Here is a 14,130-nt window from a genome sequence, read left to right as displayed (position 1 = left end):
CCCGCGGTGCGGCGCTGCGGACCAGGGGTGCGGGGCCGGCTTCACCCCGCAGTCGAACGCGGGTTTGGGTGAAGCACCCCGGCGCCGCGGCCGCGTCCTTCCCGGCCTAACCCCCTTCCTTAGCTCCCCCCACTCCCGCCCCCGCCCCACCAGAGCTGGCGCTCCTGCCCATCGCGAGGGGCGGGCACCCCCTCCTCCGCGCCCCTCCTCTCCATCTCCCATCCGCCCCCCTCCGCCCCCCCATCCCTCTCTGGCCTCTCTCCATCCCGCCCCCCCCATCCCGGCTTCGGCCCGGGGCTTTGCTGCAGCCGCCCGCGGTGACACCGCTGCCTCCCGGCGCTGCGCCCAGCGCCGTGGCGCCCCAGCCTCGAGCACGGCACCCCCACCCCCCTCAACCCTTTCCCGCGAGGCTGCACCCGGGGAGCGGAGGGGAAGCTCCTCGCTGCCTCCCGGGAGGACCGGCGTCCCCGGGCGGGGGCGCACTGCCCGCCGCGTCCTCGGACGGAGTCGCCCGCACCGCGCGAGTTTGCGTAAGAGTGTTTTCCTCTTGTCAATCATTAATCCCCGGAATCAGCCCGGCGGAGTTGGAGTCTTAGCCTCCGAGCTGAGGGCGGGGCCCGAACACCCAACCCCGGGAGCCAAGGAGGCGGCCGCGCAGAGCGCAGCGGGCAGCGGGCAGCGCGCGGTAAGTCGGGCGGCCGGCGGCGGGTGGCGCGCCCTCCCCGGGTACCGGGGGCGCCGGGTGCCAGCGGCAGCCCTGGGCGGTGTTCCCCCCTATATTGCGGTTTCCAGCCTGGAGGTGGGTTCCCCTCTGCCGGGGCGGTTACTACGCGGGAAGCTGAGAGGTTCCATCCGACTCAAACTTCATGCCCCGCCGCGGGGGGGCGGAGAGGCCTCTTCGCCTCCATCCTTCACCTCCGTGCGGCTCCTCGCCAGCCGTGCAAGGAAATCTCTGGGGCGAGGGTTTGATCCCGCCTTAAATACGTTATTCTTACATATTATACTGTTACACTTGGGGTTTTGTTTTGTGGTGGTGGTGTTGGGTTGATTTTTGGGGGTTTGGGGGGGAGGGTGTTGCTGCCCTATAAGCTAACTTTGGGCTGTAACACCCACAAACCAACTTCCAAAAGAGTACAGAATTTCCAACGAAGACATGGACATAGGATCATTGAGGACAGTGCATTTTCTCAAAAGTGATTGTATTCGCGAGTTGTCCCTAACCCTGCTGGGGTTGTTGGAAGGAGGAAGGGGAGGATGGACAGAAAAGGGCCTGGGACAGCAGCCACACTCTGCGTTTGTTTCACCTCCAGTAGCATTCCACTGGTTTTCAGTTCCTAGAAGACCCCTACGCAGGCTCAAATAAACAGCCAAGGAATTGATCAGTGTGACTCTCGACCCCCTCCGCCCCCCCCCCCATCTAAATGAATTCAACAGGGAAGCAGGCAATGTGGATTTTCTAAAAGATTTTTGTGGGGCGCTAGTTGTTTGGAATTACACAAAACTTAAGAGGCATTTTTTTTTGCTAGAAAACTTTAAAAATGTGCACATAAAACTACTGAAGGTTGAATCACTTGATTTTCACATCTGAATTATTCCTATGCTTATTCAAACGGCCGTCACACGGATGGCTTTGTGTGTGTACGTTCAGCCACTTGGAAATAGATACAGCTAGACCAACAACGGACAACTTGGTTCTGAAAAGCACTGTCCTTCTGGTTGTCCAAATTATTTGTATACAGGTAAGCAATGAGAACAGTTTGAGAATGGTTTGGGAAGCCAAATGCATGGGTATTGAAATTTGTCTGCAAGATATGAAGCAGAATGTCACTTAGTGTTCCGTACCATTCTTTGTTTTTGTGCTGTTACTGGGAATTGAACTCAGGACCCCTTGATTTTTCCTGTTGAAGTCTGGGTATTCTACCACTTGAGCCACAGCTCCACATCTGGATTTTTGGTGTTTCCTTGGAAATAAGAATCTCAGTTTTTTTTCTGCCTGGGATAGTTTTGCACTGAGATCCTCAGATCTCAGCCTCCGGAGTAGCTAGGATGACAGGTGTGAGCTACCGATGCTCAGCTCTATGGCTTTTCTTCACCTGCTGGTTCTAAGTTTGGAAGTATCTTGTTGTGAAAAAAAAAGTATCCCTCATAATTTTGTTATTTTATCTATAAAGTCAGCATAAAAACTATTTTACTATCAAGTATGCAGGTAAACGCATTACAAAAACTGTCCAAAAAGGACTCTTTGAACAGTAGTATAAAAACCTCTTCAAACCTATTTCTTATAACATCCTGGTTTAAAAAGAAAGAAAGAAAGAAAACTGTGCATCTTATTGTGAGAGAAGATGCAGAGGAGAAAATACTTGTTCAAGACTTTCACTGCATGTCGGTAGGAGCAGCTGACGTTTATGAGAGTTGAGTCACAAGCCACCTCTCCACTTGCCTCTGACTTAGCTCTGGCCCAGGCTGGAATGTGTTTCACTGTGGGACTCAGGCCCACTCCAGAGCCCCAGAGCAATGGGCCAGCCCAGGGATGGCAGGTGCTGGGCAGAGCTAGCTGTGAACCCCGAGGCTTTCCCACAATCGTCTCCCTCCTCCTGCAGCAAGTGAACTCAGCAACAAAAAGCCAAGCAGGACGCTGGTGGCTCACGCCGGCAATCCTAGCTACTCAGGAGGCTGAGATCTGAGGACTGTGGTTCAAAGCCACTCCAAACAGAAAAACCCATCAGACTCTTTCCTCCAGTTAACTAGCCCAAAAGCCAGAAGTGGAGCTGTGGCTCAAGCACCAACCTTGAGCAAGAAAGCTAAAGGGCAGCGCCTGGAGGCTGAGTTCAATCCCCAGTACCAGCCCCCCAAAACGCCTTGAGGTGGAGGGAGGGAATCTCTTTGGCATGTTTAAATTCCCTGTACCACGGCCAGGCACATTCCCCGAGGACCATCACTGAGATGGGAGTAAGAGCAACATGGGTGTGGACGCCTGTGTGAGTGGCAGGCACTCACACACCTCACGCACCCTGCTTCTCAGTGTGTGGAAATGATCGAGGTGGCATCAGCGCAGTCCCAGGGGCTGGGTGGTCAGCAACGGTCCATAAGACTGGACCCATGCATTTGTTCTGTTCCTCCTGGTTCTTGAGGCTGATGTTCGTCCAGCATCTGGATGGATCTAGTCAGGATCTTACTCAGGTCCTCTGGCCGGTGGTCCAGTGCACCCACCTTGAGCTTTGTCCCCTCTGCTCCCGCAGAAATCCCGCCTCCGTGGTTGACCCAATGGGAAGATTAAATGTTTAATGTCCCACCATTCCGTTTGTGACTTAAGTGCATGTAGAAAAAATGTTCATGGTTATTATTATCATCACCATTGGTTTCTGGAGACAGAATCATGCTATAGAGCTCAGGCTGCTCAGGAAACACCCTAGCTAGCTTAGAGAAATTACTATTTAATACTGCGTTTATCAGGACTAACCATTTGATTTATTCCTCAGGTGGGTATTGAAAGTCTGCACTATTCCAGGACACTTTTAGGCCCTAGATAAACACATCAGGCAGGAGAATCCTGCTTCTTACAAAGCTTAAATGCCAGCACAGATGTCAGGCATTTGTCACCATCATATAATATAATAAAATACAATACAATATAATGATGAGTGAACGCTCAGCATTTGAGGAGTTAAGAGCTCCCATGGAACATAAACGAGAAGAGAGTGAGAAACAAATTTATATTGTAGTATCCAGTTCTCTAAGGATACAATGCAAATTCCATCCACACCCCTGGCCTCGATGACTCAGAGATAAGGTGGGGTGATCTCCAGGTGCTCACGAATGCTCCTCTTCCATTTGGACAAGGTGAACTCTCAGTGCTGCCTCCGTGAAGGGATTATTCTTATATTCCCCTCCGCAAGAGGTACATATAGGTAAGAGAAACACACAACTCAACACCTATATTAAAGAATTCCCAGCTTCCATCCCCGCTGCCACTGGAGAACAAGAATCGGCAGTGGGCTGATGGGCCTCCCTGGCTCCCCTTCCTGTGCATTCTTGTCGTCTTCCAAAGGCCTGTGTGTACACCCAGTGGAGATCCACTTGCCACCATGTACCCATTTTGAAAGAGGATTGGAAGTTGAGAAAAGGAAAAAAAGTAAGGCCTGGCTGGAAGGTAAAGGAGGAACAAATCTTTCAGAACTACAGGGAGTGAGCAGAACATGAAACTCCACATACCCACCAGAGGGAAAACCAAAAAAAAGTAACCCCGGTGCCACCCCACCAGAATTCCAATGGGGTTCACCTGGTTTAAGAAGCACCCCCACGAGGCCTTGTGCTAATAAAACGCAGTGGGAGTGGCAGCTGGCCTAGAATGGAGCTTTTAGATAATGGCTTGAAAGGAACCGGGGCTGGATTTTGTGACAAAGGGAACATTTATTTCAAGCTTAAAGGAGAAGCATTTAAGAGAGTAGGGAAAAAATAGAAATAAGTTGTTAAAAAAAAAAAAGAGACCTCCCCGCTCCAGTTGTAATGGAGTATTCGAATTTTCATTCACTTACCCAACAAATTTTAATTAAGCAACTAATAACTAAGTGCCTTCTGTGGTGAAGAGGTAAGACAAAAGTGATCTTACTTCAAAAGCCTTGGTAACTAGTGATTATGTAATAATATCTCTCGCTGAGAATTAGCTGAAGAATACAGGAATAAAGACAGAACTTACTGACCTGCCATCTTGGTTCGGACACCCTTCTGTGCCCCTGAGTACCCAGCCCTTTGCTGCCTGGACTCTTGATGTGCTGTGGGGGGTGTTTGCTTACTTGTGTCTCCTTTCAGAAAGCGCAAGAAGAGCCACCATGCCAGTGTTAACTGGAGTTTCTATCTCTCCTACATTCTTGCTCAGTTGCATGGTTGCCTGGCTGGCTGGCTGGGTGATTGGCCAGTTTATGGTCAAAAGTCTTTGTATAAAGATGCCTCCTGGCATATGTATGTTCTGAAGGTGGTAGCTCCCTATCTGTAATCTCAGCTACTGGGGAAGTTGAGTTCCAAAAAATCACAGTTCCAGACCAACCCTGGCAGAAAAATCCATAAAACTCCATCTCAACAGAAGAAGCTAGGCTTGGTGGTATGCACCTGTTATCCAGCTACAATGGGAAGTGAGAAATAGGTGGATGGCAGTCCACTGAAGTGATGGCACTTCCTAGACAGGAAGTGACACCCTATCAAAGCAGTAGAGCGCCTGCCAAGCACTACTTGGTCCCAATGTCAAACCCTAGAACCACACACACACACACACACCACAAAGTATACTCTATATTTTTTGGGGGGGGGGGTCTGGTGGTGGGGCCTGAACTCTGGGCCTGGGTGCTGTCCCTCAGCTCTTCAGCTCAAGGCTAGCGCTCTACCGCTTGAGCCACAGTGCCACTTGTGGCTTTTTTCTTTTTGCTTATGTGGTGCTGAGGAATCGAACCCAGGGCCTCAGGCATGCAAGGCAAGTGCTCTACCACTGAGCCACCTTCCCAGCCCTATACTCTGTATTTTATATGAAACTTTGGGACAACTTAAATTTTTCCCAGTGCCTCAGTGTTCATTTGTTAAACAGTGTTTCTATAACAATGTTAAGTGACTTGAATAAGGAAATACAAAGTTCTAGCACATAAATTTCTCAGTAAATATCTATTATTATCATCATCCACATCACCACTACCACCATCATCATAATCAATATAGAATACGGTTCTTGGGTTGACAGCGTGCTATTCAAGTACCCCATGCTTGCTCTTGGAGCTGCATTGTGGAATCATTGTCGGTAAACTTCAACTGAACTTACCACACGGCATTCAACAGCTGAGACGAGATTACAAAATGTAGGGATAAATTTAAGCACCGTATGTTTTATTTTAAGTTTCAGCAAAGGTTTATTTTAGTATACAAGGGTTAAAGTAGGGAAAAAGAGAAAGAAAATTTTCTATTTCTAGGCAGGAAACAGGAAGTAAAAGACTTCCTAAGAGCCATATGGAAGTAGAAAATATAAGGAAAAAGAAAGAGGGAAAAATCCTCAGGATGGTATGTGTTTTTGTTTTCTTGTTTGCTTGCTTGTTTGTTCTGATCTTTTCTCCTTTTCTTTTTTTTTTTTTGTGCTGATCCTACGGCTTGAACTCTGGGCCTGGACATTGTCCCTGAGCTCTTTTGCTCAAGAGAAGCTAGTACCCTACCACTCAAGCCACAGTGCCACATCCAGCTTTTTGATGGTTAATTGGAGATAAGAGTCTTACAGCCTCTCCTTCCCAGCTGGCCTCAAATTGTGATCCTCAGATCTCAGGTCCCTAAGTAGCTAGGATTACAGGCATGAGCCACCAGCGTCCAGCTCCCCTAAACGAATTTTATGCACAAAGATTTACCTGATATGTTTTTCCTTTAACCTCCTATAGTGATAAACTGAGACTGGTTAAACTTAAGTAATAGTTCTTAAAAACAAAAATCTCATCCAGAAATCCATTCTGTGAAACCCACAAGAGGCAGGGTCCTCTGTCAGAATTTGAGGGGAAGGCTCAGAGCCGATTATCTTACTAAAGCCTTTTCCCCTCAGTGCAGGGTCCCATGGTACCATTTAATCCTGAGGAAGGAGATCGTTGGGAAATCATTCATCAATAGCACGTTATAAAACAGTGACCTTCTCTGAACACAGTGTAAAACAACCCCGGCTTGCGCCTCGCGTTCATAACCCATCCAAATGGTTTGCTGAGATTTTATAGGAGAGAGCATTGATTTTGGAAGTTTGCAGCCATCTTTGGGTGTATTTACTTCAAATGTTGGTTTCACAGATAAAGAAACAGTAAACCAAAGACAAGAGGTCACCTACGTAGGCGCACTCGGAGGAGAAGGACAAGGACGGGGAGGAGGACAAGGAGGAGGAAGAGGAAGGCAGTGGAGTACCACACTTGCACCACCTGGGCAGGTAACTTTCTGTAATTGCATCACCCACAGGGCCTTTCGAAAACTGACTCTTCGGGTTGTAACGTTCCATCTTTATTTAACAAGAGAAAACTTCCAGCTCTTTCTCCAGTGACTAAACCAGGTCTGCAACGGCAGTGAAGGGGAGAAAAGGGAGGGAAATGTGACAATTAGCTATGGTTACTGAGTCTTGGACAAGGGGTGTTACTCAGATATTACAATCTCCTTTGAAACGTATACAGCACAATGTTCTTCTGTGCAGTCCTCCTCTCCTCACCCAATCATGGCCTCCAGGTCAAGAGCCCTTGGGCTAGGAGATGCAAATCCCATGGCCAGCATCAAGGCCAGAATAGCACAGCACCAGCTGCTGCCTTATTCATGGTCCACTGGCTAAAGGCTGCTCTGTTTCCCCATCCTTCATCTTTTATTTAAGTGGAATAGCATCGTATCCTGAAGACCGCTGGCACAAGAGAGGAGTGGAGGTTTTCAAGAGCATTTAATTGACCAGGTGGGACACATGAAGAGAAAAACAGGATGAAAGTGAAAGCATTCTCTTCCCATATTCATTACAGGATGCTCATCAATTATTATGATGGAAAGGAAGGCAAGGGAAGAGAAGGGGGAAGAGAGGAGGGATGGAGGAAGAAAAGGAAGGAGGAGAGGAAGGAAAGAAGGAATGAAGGAAGGAAGGAAGGCAGGGAGGGAGAGAGGGAGGGAGGAAGGAAGGAAAGAGAGAAAACTAAATTTACATTGAATAATCACGTTAAGGGAGAGCACCAGACCCTGAGTTCTAGCTGTGGTACTTCTGCATGGAAACACACATGCCTACACACACACACAGACAGACAGACAGACACACACACACACAGATCCTTCTTTGAAAGAGGGACATGGACATACTTCTGATATCTATCATCTACCATACTATATTATGTTCACCTCGTTATATTCATCTATTGGGAAACACTCTTCTGCTATTCTTCCTTACATATCAAGCCTTGCATTATTTGAAGACAGGGTGGAACATTTTCATCTCATCCAGTTTAACTCTATAGTTAAAGGGCTTGCAACACTCAGTTGGTTCAAATATATACATATATTTCACTAGCTCAGTTGTCATGAGCCTCCTCCATGTTTACTTAGCGTCATCAAAGTTCTTGGGACATGAACGATGGTTGGCTAGTTCAAAGAGAGGAACCCGTTGAAGCTCAGCATCCCCTGCAGTGTCCTGGAACCCAGGGCCAATTATGTCCACACCTGTTCTCCCCAGGGAAAAGAGGATGTGCTAAACATGCCACCAGATTTTGTCCCCACCCCCTCTCTTTAGTTTTCATATATTATTTTAGTAACTCGATTCTAAGTAGAAGATGATAAGAGCCAAAGATAATTTCATTGTATAAAAGCAAACGCATGTTTTAGCTTCATTCCATAAGCTCCTTTATCTTCCCCTGTCATCTGCTCACTCCACACCCCAGCCCTGAAACCTTTTGGCTGGAATGCAGCAGTGCCACCACCAATCCAGCAGGCCTCTGTCTCTGACCTGCAGAACGGGCTGGCTGAGCACCTCCATCATGCGCTCTCTGTCTCCATGGCTCATGGGTCAGCTTGACCCTCCAACTCATCTTTCTAAAGCAGTAACGACTCTGCCCCAGAATCAGGTCATCGAGCGAGAGGCAGAAGGCTTTCCTCTTATTGTCAGGATGTCTGTAAAAGTTCAATATTGCTGCTCTCAGAAAAAACATTTTTTTTTAAATCACTGAATCACCAGTATGATCAAAAGAAAGGAGAAATCAGAGAGGAAAAATAGGAGGGGAGAGAGAAGGAGAGGGAGGAGACCAGTAAGCAAAACCAAAGAGGAACTGATAAGCATAAAAAAGAAAGAAGATACAAAGAAAAGACAGAGCTCACTGGGAGATGCTATTGGAAAGACTTGGGCTGACAGATACCTAAACATCCAGATTTTTTTTCTTTTTGGTGGGAGAAATTGGGGAGTAAGGACTCAGCAGCTGAGCCCTTCCCTGTAATCCTAGCTACTCAGGCAGCTGACATCTGAGGATCACAGTTCAAAGCCAGCCTCAGCAGGAAAGTCCATGAGAAACTTAGCTCCAATTAACCACCAGAAAATGAGAACTGGGGTGGTGGCTCAAAGTAGTAGAGCACTAGCCTTAAGCAAAAGTGCTCAGGGACAGCACCCACCCAGGTCCTGAGTTCAAATCCTAGGACCCACAACCACCACAACAAAAATCAATATTACACCTCACCCTTAAATTGTTCCCCAGGGAAAGTGTCCTGTTCCTAATCAGATATAGTAATAACTGGTGATCAATGAGATAAAGGCTTGGGGTTTTTTTCATAGTCAGACTTTAGCTGCAAAGAAGAATTAGAAAGCTCAAGACACAAAGAACAAGCAATGGCTCCTTTCCCAAACTGCAGGGTAGCTGACAGGAGAGAGAGAAGGGAACACTCTTGTGAGGGGAAGCAGGGCCTCTGCGGGAAAAGGGCTCATGATGAGGGAACACAAGCTTTCACCCTGTAGCTGTTTGTCCCACATCCCTGATCCAGGTGTTGGGGGCCCATCAGCCCTCTTCTCAAAGGCAGAGAAGGGACCATAGGCCGTATATTCGGAGGCCATAGATGCTGTGTTATAAGCCGAATATCCTCTGTAAAAACCAGACAAGGAGAAGTGACTAGAAGTTCACTGATGCAAAAAATAATAACAAACCTACACATGCCAACTGTGCTGTCAGAAGGTTCTTTGGAGTTGGGCCAATCTAGAATTTTCCTCTTGTATCCCTGCTCTGAACTAGAAGAGACTCCCAGTTTGAAGCTCACAGCTGGTATTAGTAGGCCTTTGGCCATGCTTGGTTACAGATGCTGTGTCCTGGCAGTTCTGCTAGCCCAGAGCAAGGACCCAACCCCAGCCCCAGACACCATGACTTCTCCTGACTTTGCAAACATGAGCCTTCAGACTATCTCACAGATATCTTTTTGTAAATTTTCAGTCCTTTGGAATTTGTGGGATTAGGTGTTGATCTCCACATTATTTTTTCAAATTGTGGTTAGAAACGGAACAACCATGAAATTTACCATTGTAAACCATTTTGTGAGGGTACAGTTCAGTAGAGTTAAAGACATTCATGTGGTTGTGCAAGCAATCTAGAGCTTTATCAGTGAGAAGAGCAGAAACTATGTCCTCATTAAACAACTAAGTCACAGTTTCCTCGGCCCAGCCCTGGTAATACTAGCTCTCTGTTTCCCTGGTTAGTTGCTCTAATAGCTCTCACGAAGGACACAGTATTCATCTTTTATGAGTGGTTTACTTCACCTAAATAACAAAATTCACCTTTGAGACATACATCAGAGCTCCTTTCGTGAGGCTAAATAATATTACAGGTGCATACTACCTTTTGCTTATTGACTGGTTGCTAACAGGAATTTTGGATTGCTTGTGCATTTTGACTACTATAATTAACACTACTATGACTATGGGAATTCACTTAGTGGCGTATTTTTTTTTTTTATTGTTGTTGTCAGTCATGGGGCCTGAACTCTAGGCCTAGGTGCTGTCCCTCAACTCTTCAGCTCAAGGCTAGTGCTCAACCACTTGAGCCACACCTCCATTACCAGCTTTTCACTGATTGACAGGAAATAAGAGTCACACAGGCTTTTCTTCCCTAGCTAGGTTTAAACCAAGACCCTCAGATCTCAGCCTCCTGAGTGACTAGGATTATAATGATGAGCCACCCGTGCCTGGCTAAATACTTTCTTTTAATAGCTATACAACGGTGAGATTAAACTCATCCATAGCCAGTATCCCACAAAGCACTATGACATTTCTCATTAAAATCAAATTCAAAATTTTCTCCTCCAGCTTTCAGTCTTTCCTGGGGAGTGTGTCAGGGTGTGGTAAAACAAAACAAAGTAAAAACTGCTTTGCAGTCACAGTTACTCAACCCAAGCCATGTTGCCCAAGATCTGGGTCTCTATTGTTTTGCTTTTGTTAAAGTCAAGAACAATTAGAAACATTAGGATGCGCTCCAACATCCCCGAAACACTGTACCAACAACAACTTGTTACATTGTGGCTACAAGGTGTTTTCCTTTAGAATATCATTTCAGTCACCTTTTTGGGGGGATGGAGGGTGGGGGTGGGGTGCTGGTCTGGAGCTTGAACTCAAGGCCTGAGTGCTGTCCCTCTACTACTTGAGCCACAGTGGTAGTTTATTAGAGATAAGAATCTCATGGACTTTCCTGCCTGGTCTGGCTTTGAACCTCAATCCTCAACTCTCAGCCTCTGAGTAGCTTAGATAACAGGTGTGTGAGCCACCAGTACCTGGCTTAGAGTAAGCCCCTTGCCTAAAAGCAATACAATGGAATGGTTTGTCCCTTCCTCTCTGGGGACTCTGTGGAATTACTGAACTCATCATGAGTGGACCAAGAAAATTCCTTCATTGCTTCTAAGTGGAGTTCCTTTTCTTCTTTTGCTTTAGTTCATCATAAACTTTTTGAGGTATCTTTATTTTTTTAGCTCACGCTAAAACTTGGATTTCCAAATCATACTTACGAGGCTGACTGATGGTATACACTTCACCAGCACCATGGGAAGCTGGCTGCCAAAGGAAATCTGAGACAGAAAGCCAGCTGCCAGACAGATGTTAAGCAAGCATGAAACTTTATGTGGGGCACTGGACACATTAAGGGCACACCCCAAAAAAAACAAGAGCCAGGTATTCAGAAAGCCAGTGGGCGATGACATCTAGTTCTTGAGCGGCTGCAGTAGGAAATGGTGCCATGCAGACTGAAACCGTGTGCAGACCTCTGATGCAATAAGAAACCCATGTCTACATCTCTGTGGATGAAACTGCTTGTGTGAGCCGGGAACTTAGGCCCTGAGATGAGAACCACCAGGAAAGAGGGTCCAGCGCAGACCCATAGGCCAGTGGCCGGAGACCTCCCCAAGACACAACCAACCATGTCTTCCACGGGATCTGGTTGTAAGGTTGCATGCAGCTTACTGAGCAAACAGACATAAAGGCTGCGCTTTTCCCTAGAAAACATATAAACCCTCCTAGCGCTGACAAAAAAAAAAAAAAATCCTAATAGGGCATTCCTCAAAGAGTCTTGGAGGCAGTATTTTAGGAAGGTCTTACAAACAGTCAAAGGTTTCACCAATCTACAAGTAATAGGAACCAGTGCTGCTTTTGCCCTGAGCAGTACCTGACTAGCACTGCTAAAGATCCGGACCACCCAACCTCTCACTTCTTACTCTATCCCTCAGATGGCCTGCCAAATAATGTTATTTTAGGACTATCCCCAAAATACAAGGTAAAATATATAAATGGAAGGGGAAAAGAGAGGAGAGGGGAAGAGAGGAGAGGGGAAGGGAGGGAAGGGGAATTCAGTACTCTGAATATTCCCAGCCGGAGATTTTTTGATTTCCATTAGAACCACTTTCCTGCCTGCTATTCTTAAATTATTACTCACCTAAAACAAACACATGCAAAAAGCCATTTTAATGGGCTTTAAGTCTGCTTCACCAGGGTCTCTTATTCCCCAAAGAGTCCATGAACTTTTAACAGTATGAGAAACTAAAAAAGCTTTTGTTACTTTTTGTTGATGTTGTTGTTGTTATTGTTGTTGTTTTCAGTAACTCTAGCTCCCTTCCATCCTTGGACAGGACAGCTGGTTGTAAGTGTGCAGATGATGCTCTCAGTTCATTATGAGCACACAAGCCCTCGCACAGGCCCCACAAGAGGCTGGGGAAATGTTAAATAGGCCCAAGTGTGATGTTTTTTCCATGTTAGTCAGCTGGCCACTAACCAGTCACCAGCCAGACACTGAGTGTCAGGGTGAACATCACATATCCTCAATACCCAAAGACCCGTGCCACAACCCATTCATTGTCTGATGACGAAATGGTGCCTGTGTTGCAATGTTGATGAAGTGTGACACATGGCAAGAGGCAGTGTATTTTATTTGGCAGGGAGGCGGGTCTTGTGAGAATGTTTCTTAGATAAGAGGAGATATCAGCTACATCAGGAATGTAAACAGAATTTGATCTCTCAGAGAAAGAGCGTAAGACAGTAGGAAAGAAAAGACCATGAACCAAAAATATTAAGGCTTTTAGGCGAGGCACGGTAACTCATGCTAGTAAAGTCCTAGCTCTTCAAGAGACTGAAATCAAGAGGCTCTCAGTTCCAAGCATATCAACGGAAAATACTGGGTTGTTTATTATCCTAGTTACAGTGGGAAGCATGGCTAGGAGAACTGAGGTTCAGGATTTCAGGATGGTGGGAGGGGCAGGAGAGGATGGGGAGTGGGGGGAATAAAACTCTATTTCAAAAAATAACCAGAGCCTACTCAGGAGCCTGAGAGCTGAGGATCACAATTCCAAGCCAGCCCAAGCAGGAAAGTCCGTGAGACTCTTATCACAAATGACAGGGTAAATTAGACTTTGCCAGAGAGCCACGCAGACATCCAGGTACAGAGAACAAAGAAAGGTTTATTTGCCAAGAAAGAGGCCGGCAAGACCCCTTCTCACAAGGGAGAAGTGAGAAGAAGTGCTGGCTATTGTCTGAGGTGACCTATATAACCTAGGAGGTTTAGGAGGGGCTAGAAGGGGCTAGGAGGCAGAGACCAGGGTGTGGACATGCGGGCCAGGGGCTTCATCATGGCAGACTAGGATTTATGGCTGCTATTCAAATAGTAGATAAGGGTCCTGCAACTGCCCAGACCTGAAGGTCACTCTAAGGGGCTCTTGGTGGTAGCTGCCTAGAGAAGCGCCATCCCAAGGTAAAGGGGGCTGGAGGCTGATTATTTACTGCTTACTACATGTGCCTAGTGTTGCCTAGGAAGGGAGCATGCTAAGCTGTGGAGAAGGGAAGGAGTGGACTAAGCTATAGGAAGGGAGCTGGTATAAAATTAAGTTAACTGTGATACACAGAGTCAGGACTGGTAAAAAAAAAATTGTAAGGGGCTCTGGTACTGTTACTTTTGTTACAATCGGACCTTGTATACTCAACAGACTGGTGTCTTTTTTAAAAGAAAAAGATCAGCGCAGTCCGTCTATTAGTTCTGAGATCCAAATACCAAGCATTGAGAACAACTGACACCCCACAAGATAATATAGAGACACCCTGAATTTTAAGATTAAAATTAGTCCAGAGAAGAAGTGGGGAATGAAGGGTTAAAAATTAAAAACCTA

At 46.6% G+C, this 14,130-nt stretch overlaps 1 protein-coding gene across 2 annotated transcripts in view; it reads left to right on the top strand.

Moving 5' to 3' along the window:
- The first annotated feature begins 605 nt into the window (after nt 1-605).
- The window catches only part of Sptssb (serine palmitoyltransferase, small subunit B), a 23,049-nt gene continuing 9,524 nt past the window's right edge, over nt 606-14,130 (top strand). The window contains exons 1-2 of one of the 2 annotated variants that reach the window (XM_013016190.1): nt 606-685; nt 6,798-6,931. The gene's annotated coding sequence lies outside the window, so the exon portion shown is untranslated. Of the gene's footprint in view, nt 686-6,797; nt 6,932-14,130 lie in introns of those variants that run through there. The other variant, XM_013016189.1, reaches the window with a different exon arrangement.

Source organism: Dipodomys ordii, unplaced genomic scaffold (assembly GCF_000151885.1).
Source record: "Dipodomys ordii isolate 6190 unplaced genomic scaffold, Dord_2.0 Scaffold30, whole genome shotgun sequence".
Classification (NCBI taxonomy): domain Eukaryota; kingdom Metazoa; phylum Chordata; class Mammalia; order Rodentia; family Heteromyidae; genus Dipodomys; species Dipodomys ordii.
This window is presented reverse-complemented; position numbering and strand designations above follow the sequence as displayed.